We start from the raw sequence: 8,830 nt of genomic DNA on the forward strand, positions 1-8,830 counted from the left end.
AGAGCCAATCTCAGCAGCTCAGGGTACAAGGCGGGGGAGCCAGGCTTGGACAGGACAACAAGCCATCACGGGGTTCACTCACACTCACACCCACACTTGCTCACACTGGGACAATGCGGATGTGCCAGTTCAAGGAAACCTGACAACCCAGAGAAAACCCTGCGGATCAGGGGAGAAGGTACCAGCTCCATGCAGACCGGGGTCCCTCTGGGAGTCAGTGTTTTTGCTCATCGGTGTTATTATGAAATGATGTTGAACAAAACAACATTATTCAAGGACTTGCTGTACTCATAATTTCAAATCATTTTATTTAGGAGGATCACCAGAATCGTGTTCGCTTTAGACCCCACAAAACCTGGATTTGCTCTTGGATTAGATAATAGTGAACAACTCAAAATATAAATAAACAAGATACTTTCAGGTACTGACAAGTGCTCCACAGGAATGAGAATAAGCTGATTTAATAGAGAATGGCAGGGCTATTTTTAAAAAGGAGATCAGGGAAGAACTTATGAACTGAGACTTAAATGAAAATGCCTTAGATGAATTTAGAAAAGCAGCAGCCAAAAATGTTTAAACATTACTTTGCATTGAATTTATTTACACACTTAACATGGACCAGATAAAAATTTTATTCTTGTAGAATGATGTTAAATTTAGAAAGATTAATTATAACTGCAGAAGTTAAACCCCGCTCATATTTTGTTTTCCACAGGTCAGCACAGCAGAACTCATGAAAATGGATCTCTTTTATGACTTGCAGACTTTACAATAAATACGTTGGTATTTATTTTCGTTATTTTTATTCTAAAGTCTCATGACTCTTCTACAGACACTTTAATGTTTAAAAATGAATACAAATATGTATATACATACACATGTGTGTATATATATACACACACACACACATATATACATACTTCTTGAGAATATTTTAGCAAGCCTAGTGATCTAAATCACTCTGAACTAAAATATAATGTGTATGTATGTATGTGTATCTAATTCTGGTTTATAATTGTTTTGATTATCATTATTTACATATAAACATGGGGAGATGAGTAAAAAAAAAATTTACATTGAAAATAAGAGGCCAGGCGCAGTGACTCATGCCTGTAATCCCAGCACTTTGGGAGGCCGAGGTGGGAGGATCACGAGGTCAGGAGCTCGAGACCATCCTGGATAACACAGTGAAACCCCATCTCCACTAAAAATACAAAACATTATCCGGGCGTGGTGGCAGGCTCCTGTAGTCCCAGCTACTCAGGAGGCTGAGGCAGGAGAATGGCGTGAACCCGGGAGGCGGAGCTTGCAGTGAGCCGAGATGGCGCCACTGCACTCCAGCCTGGGCGACAGAGCGAGACTCCGTCTCAAAAAAAAAAAAGAAAAAAGAAAAGAAAAAGAAAATAAGGGGTAGGATTAATGTTCATGTAGTCTTTAAATGACTTTAATATCTTCTCCTTTAAATGGGATAATTAGGAAGTAGGAAATGGTTGGCTTCTAAACATTTTTCAGCTCTAATAGTAATATAAAAATATTAACTATGGTAGTTTATATTCATACTCACCAAGTAGGATATATATATATACACACACACTCTCTCTCTCACACACACACACACATGTGTATGTGTGTGTGTGTGTGTGTGTGTGTGTGTTTTAGAGACAGGGTCTCAATCTGTTGCCCAGGTTGGAGTGCTTACTGCAGCCTTGACCTCCTGGGCTCAAGCAATCCTCTAACCACAGCCCCTCAAATATAGCTAGAACTACAGGCATGTGCCAGCATGCCAGGCTAATTTGTTTATTTTTTGTAGAGACAGGGTCTCACCATGTTGGCTAGACTGGTCTGGAACTCCTGGGCTCAAGCTATCTGCTTCCCAAAGTGCTGGAATTACAGGTGTGCACCACTGTACCCAGCCTACAGAAATAGAAATACTTTGCTTAAGTTAGGGGTCTTTTACCTCTACCTTTTTTTCTCCATAGAAATGTTTTTGTCAGTCAGGTACTGTGGCTCATGCCTGTAATCCCAGCACTTTGGGAGGCTGAGGCAGGCAGATCACAAGATCAAGAGATCGAGACCATCCTGGCCAACACGGTGAAACCAGGTCTCTACTAAAAATACAAAAATTATTTTTAGTAAAAAATAATTTTTTTACTAAAAAAAAAAAAAGTTTTTGTTCTGTGTAAAATGCTGACACTACTACAGCTATACTTCTGAGTTCTGAATCCCCAAGTGAACATTTATAAGCATTTTCTTACCTAGTATTAACTTCCAAATCAAGGCATTTCAAGCTGAGATCTATGTGCAACATATTCATGCTGCTAGAACCAATTAATCAAAATTACTTCCATCAGACTCGCATCTAATTTCAGAATTGTTATTTTCTTTGTAATAATGAGAAGCATATGGAGGTCTCAATGATGCCTACTAGAGTTGAAGAGAAGAATAAATAAAAAGAAGAACAGAATGAGAAAGATCAAGAGTCACAGAGAGATCATAGAGAGACAAATCTGCACAGGGAAGGCGAAGCTCGGGACTGAGAAGGCAGCCACTCTAAGTCTTTCTTTGGCTTTTCTTCTATCAGTAAGCTGAACTCCTACTCACTTTTTAGTAAAATGCTCAACTCCACTTCTGGTACCTCGAATTCACTCCTGATGTCAATGGCAGTCTTGGGTCTTATTTCCTTTCAACTATATACCATCTAATTTTCTGCATCCCCCAGTTGTAAGGCAAACAAATCCCTAATCCATGATTCAATATATGGACTCCTCCAGGTGTTTGAAAGTGTCTAGGTTAGCGGTCCCCAATATTTTTGGCACCAGGGATTGGTTTCATGGAAGACAATTTTTCCATGAACTGTGGTGGGGAATGGTATTGGGATGACTAAAGCACATTACGTTTACTGTGCACTTGATTTCTATTATTATTATGTTGTAATATATAAAAAAAATTATACAACTCATCATAATGTAGAATCAGTGGGAGCCCTGAGCTGGTAACTAGACGGTCTCATCTGGGTGTGATGGAAGACAGTGACATCCCAAGTCTGTTGCTTATGTCCAGTCTACTCTGAAATCTTGTTTTGGTTGCTGTCACTACAGAAAACCCTCCTTCACAAAGTAAGAGGCTGGAAATGGAAACAAGCTTTTCAGTGCTTCTGTGGTGATCTCAGGATATTCCACCATGGCTTTAATCCAGAACATATGGAGATTTGAAGTTGTCTCAGACATGCTTTCAAGGCCACTGACATTTGCAATCTCAAGCCGTTGATCCTCTTCTAGCATGGACAAAGTGGATTCACCAGATTTATTTATAAACGGGAAGCAGATCCTTTCCTTCCCAGTTCAGGGGTATTTTATCGTTGGGAAGTAATGCTCAAACTCTTTTGAAGCCTGAGGTAGGTAATCATGTACCACCCGGGAAAAAGGAGGCTCTGGCTCAATCTCTTTCAAAATCCCTGCTAATGTTTGAAACACGTTAAAAAAAAAAAAAAAGAAAAACAAAACTCAATGTTCACTCGTCACCCTCATAATTCCAATTTGGCTTTGAATGTCGCCACTTTATCTGCCAACTTGAACACAGTTGTCATTCTCCCCTGAAGTGACAGATCGAGTTTGTTGAGCAGGTTGAACATGTCACACGAGTAAGCAAGTTTTGCAGCCCATTCTGTGTCACCGAAATGTGCTGCCAATGGTGACTTTCTCTAAAAGAAATCTCTGGAGTAGCTCTCATAAGTCAAATGCTCTGGCCAGTGACCTACCTTTAGAAAGCCATCTCAGTTCTACGGATAAGAGAAGACAGGTGCGTTCTGCATCCATCTCCTCAGAGAGCTTAGTGAACAGACATAAGTTAAGGGCATGTACTTTAATGTGGTCGATAATTTTAATTACATTCTGCAAAATGATGTTAAGTTCAGGTGGCATTTTTTGGCTAGCCAGCATTTCTCTACGGATGACACAGTGCATAGAGTCACATTCAGAATCAACCTCTTTAACCCAAGTAGTGAAACCAGAAAGCTGACCAGTCATGGTGACTCTGTCCATGCATATACCAACACAAAATGACCTTTCAGTTTTCCTGATATGTAATCTTTCAAAGATTTGACTAGTGCTGCAGCTGTGGTGTTGGTTGGCAAGAAAAGTACACACATTTCCTCATGCACATCCTCCTAAAAATATATTGTGCAAAAATAAGCACTGTTGGCCAGGGGCTGTGGCTCATGCCTGTAATCCCCACACTTTGGGAGGCTGAGGCGGGTGGATCACAAGGTCAGGAGTTCGAGACCAGCCTGGCCAAGATGATGAAACCCCGTCTCTACTAAAAATACAAAAATTAGCTGGGTGCAGTAGCGGGTGTCTGTAATCCCAACTACTCAGGAGACTGAGGCAGGAGAATTGCTTGGACCTGGGAAGCACACTCCAGCCTGGGAGACAGCAAGACTCCATTTCAAAAACAAACAAAAAGTATTGTTACATTGTTGTCAACATCAGTAGACTCATCAACCTGGATTGCATACCACAGTGACTCATTAATCCTCTCTAACAAAAGTGTCTCAATATCTTCTATTTTATCAATTCATTTAGTTATAGTGCTGACTGAAAGAGGAGCATGTACCACCTTTTGAACTGCAGTGTCTCCTAAAACTTTACAACGAATGTCCTTAGCAGCAGGCAGGATCAACTCTTCACCAAGAGTAAAGGGCTTCTTAGCTTTAGCAATGTGGTTAGCCACAAGAATGATGCTGTCAGTGCAGACGCATCTGATGAAGTGGTGGCCTTCAATAATTGCTTCTATTCTTTGTGTTCACTTTTTTTTTTTTCATTTGAAAAACTCCAAAGGCTTGTCTTTTAATGCAGAGTTGTTGGTCTCCATGAGACAAAGCAGTGTTGAAGGTTTCATGGCTTCATTGGATAGGTGATCACCACATATTATACAAAATGGGTTTGGAGAATGTGAATCACCTCTTGCATTGAACCCATAATTTTAGTAGGACTCTTGGTATTTTCTTTCAAATGCAGCTTTCTTTTTGTTGGCAATCTTAGAGTCTTCTTCTGTCTCATTATTGGGTCTTTCTTCCTTTTCAAAGAAGCTCTCCAGTGGTGTTTGTTTTTCACTCATTTTGGCTAGGGTTAGCTCATGAGTTTGCCAAAACTTGACTGAGACAAGTGCAGTGCGAGAAAGAGGCATGGGCAGAAGTGGTAAATAAAATAATGAGAGGGCCACATGTGGACTAAAATAAGTGTCACATTCTGACTTAAAGCCTGCCAACAGATGCAGCTTAGTTGTCACTTGCCACTCACTGATAGGGTTTTGATATGAATCTGTAAATAATTGATTTGTTATGCTCTCTATGCAGTCAGACCTCTCTGCTAATGTTCACCTTTGATGCAACTGCTCCCCAGCACTAGCATCACTGCCTCAGCTCCACCTCAGGTGATCAAGCAGCAGAGTCTCAGAAGGAGCACTCAGCCTAGATCCTCGCATGCATAGTTCACAACAGGGTTTGCACTCTTATGAGAATCGAATGCTGCTGCTGATCTGACAGGAGGCAGAACTCAGGCATTAATGTGAGTGATGGGGAGCAGCTATAAATACAGATGAAGTTTTGCTCACCTGCCCGCTGCTCATCTCCTGCTGTACAGCCTGATTATTAACAGGCCACGGACTAGTACAGGTCCATGGCCCAGAAATTGGGGACCCTGGTGTAGGTCATAAAATTCGGATTCCTGATAGCCAGCTCCATGCTCTAGTAAACTATGCTCCTTCCCTTCAAGTCATCTCATTTTAGTTAAAAGAAGACTGTATTTGTTTTCATGTGTATCAGTGGTGATGTAATATTTCTCTAAATGCAATAATTATATGCTGGACACATACCACATGTATGTTTGATGGAATACAGTATTTCCATAAGATAAATGATAATGCAATAGTCATTACTTTCTCATCATTTCTACATGGTCTCCTGTGTTTAGACATAGAAGAATTCTAATTACCATAATACTTTATATTATAATACTAAATAGTCTACATATAATTATAGTATGTATATGTATATATTAGTTCAATATGTCAAGTCTGTTAAAAGTTAAAGATTTGGTAACTGGATATTTTCAATCTAGGGACTCAGAAAAACACAGTACTTCAGTGCCAAAGAGGAAAAATTAAAAGACGCAAAGAAGGAAAATTGTGGACTGTAGTTAAAAGAATGCAGTGATTATGGTGTGAGCGAAGAGATACAAAATCAAAAGAATCAATTCAGCAACTTAAAACTGAATAAATTTTTTGACCTTAGAAAAAATGCATTCTCAACAAAGTAATGCCTTAGATTAAAAGCCACTTTAAAAAACTGGCTTGTTTGGTGCCATAGGAGCCAGACCTTTGTTGGTCCTCTAGTGCCCTGCTACACAAGGTGTGAACTACACCAGCCCCACAGCAGCACCAGCCTCAGATGAAAGCCCATTAGAAATGAGGACTCCCACTCCAGCCTGAGCAACAAAGCGAGACTCTGTCTCAAAAAAAAAAAGAAAGAAAAGAAATGAGGAATCCTAGGCTCCACTCCACACCTGCTAGTTCAAAACAAGTATGTGTAAAACTAGGATCTGTCATATTATTGATTTCTGGTAGCCACGAATATAAATTATTTTCATAACATAATTTAGTAATATAATGAAAATCACATAATTTCTATAGAACTGAGATATAATAAGTAGACCATGGGTGCTAATGAAGGTCATTTATTAGATAACTTGTACATTTAAAACCTAGAGAATAGAAAGACAATGAACAGGAAAAATAAAACATCTGTTTCAAAAATAATTTCTGGATCTTGATAAGAAACTACTGCTATTAATAGCAAAGGTGCTGACATTTTCAGATAGAAAGGTGAATTTTCAGCTCCTGAAGACACCCATGAACATATGACAATATAATTATTATACACTTAAATGTCAAAAGATTAACCTTTTAGTTTCTACAGCAGTTATTACATAATTGTCAAAAACTCTTTATGATGTGTTAGACAGTAACTACATCAATTCTAAACCTGGTCCTTCTACACTCCTTCCTAGATGATTCCATAGGTTTCAATGGATTTCACTACTAAAACCATTTTTTTCTTATTTCTATCCAAATAATCTCTAAAAGATATTAATCTACACTACGATCAAAATGTTAACAGAAAACCAACAAGAATAAAAACAATACAGTAAAATGGCACAATCACTATGGAAAACAGTATGGTGGTACCTAAAAAAAATAGAATTAACACATGATTTAGCAATTCCACTTCTGAGTATGTACTCAAAAGAACTGAAAGCAGTTTGGAAGAGTTATTTGCATACCCATGGTCTTAGTAGCATTATTTACAACAGCCAAAAGATAAAAGCATCCCAAGTGTCCAGCAACAAACAACCAAGGGACGAATGGATAAAGAAGGTGAGGTATTGTAATACATGCATGCAATAAAATATGATTCGGCTTTATAAGGAAGAAAATTCTGTCATCTACTACAACACAGATGAAACTTGAGAACATCATTCTAAATGAAATAAACCAGTCACAGGAAGAAAGATACTGTATAATTCCCCTCACATAAGGTACCCAGACTAGTCATACTGGTAAAGACAGAAAGTAGAAGAGTGGTTTCCAGGGGCTGTGGGGAAGAAGAAAAAAATGTGTTGATATTTAACAGATATAGAATTTCAGTACTGAAGATGAAGAAAGTTTTGAATATTGGTTGCACAACGTGCATGTAGTTAACGCTACTGAACTGTACACTTACAAACTGCTAAGGTGATAAAAACTTTATGTTATGTGTATTTCACCAGGATTTTTTTTAATTTTATTTATTTATTTTTTTAATTAATTAATTTTTTTTTTTTTTTTTGAGACAGCGTCTGGCTCTGTCACCCAGGCTGGAGTTCCTCCCGGGAACTTCCCCCTCCCAGGTTCAAGCAATTCTCCTGCCTCAGCCTCCTGAGTAGCTGGGACTGCAGGCACCCACAAACACACCCAGCTAAGTTTTGTATTTTTAGTACAGACAGGGTTTTGCCATGTTGGTCAGGCTGCTCTCAAACTCCTGACCTCAGGTGATCCACCCGCCTCAGCCTCCCAAAGTGCTGGGATTACAGGCATGAGCCACCGCGCCTGGCCAATTTTTTTTAATTTTAAAGGGAAAAATAAACCGATGCAGAAGGACTTACATAGCTAGGTGTAGTTATGTAGCATCATTTGCAATAAACTCTAGAAATAAGTGAATGTCATGACAAGGAAAATGGCTGAATAACTTGCCATCTAATAATATGAAGACATTTACTTAAGATAAATTAGTTGATCTGGAATAATTTCCACAAAGTAAAACTATTATAAATTAATAAAGTAAGATGAAGAAAATTGTGTATATATGATCACCTTACGAAAAGCAAGCTACCAACAAATGAAATAATATAGTAAAAATTATACTAGTCACTGACATTATTGAACACTCATTACACACCAGGTACCTTTCTAAGCACATCACGTGAAATAATGCACTTAATTTTCACAACATCCCTGTTAGCCCAGTTTTCAAATAAAGCAGCTGAGTAACTGAGAAGTTAGAAAGACTCTCCAAGGTCACACAGTAAGTGTCAGAGCCAAGGTGCAAATCCAAGAAGTTGACCTTCAGAAGCTCGTCCTTAAATGTGTATGTGTGTGTGTGTGCACACCCACGTGTGTGTGTGTCTTTTTATATATGATTCCAGATGAAATATATGGAATAATATGCAACAGGCTGATGTGCATTCACTGGAGTAGAGACAGGAATGCCAATGTGGCTGAAAGGAAAAAGAAAGGC

Source organism: Colobus angolensis, unplaced genomic scaffold (genome assembly GCF_000951035.1).
Source record: "Colobus angolensis palliatus isolate OR3802 unplaced genomic scaffold, Cang.pa_1.0 Scaffold266, whole genome shotgun sequence".
Lineage (NCBI taxonomy): Eukaryota > Metazoa > Chordata > Mammalia > Primates > Cercopithecidae > Colobus > Colobus angolensis.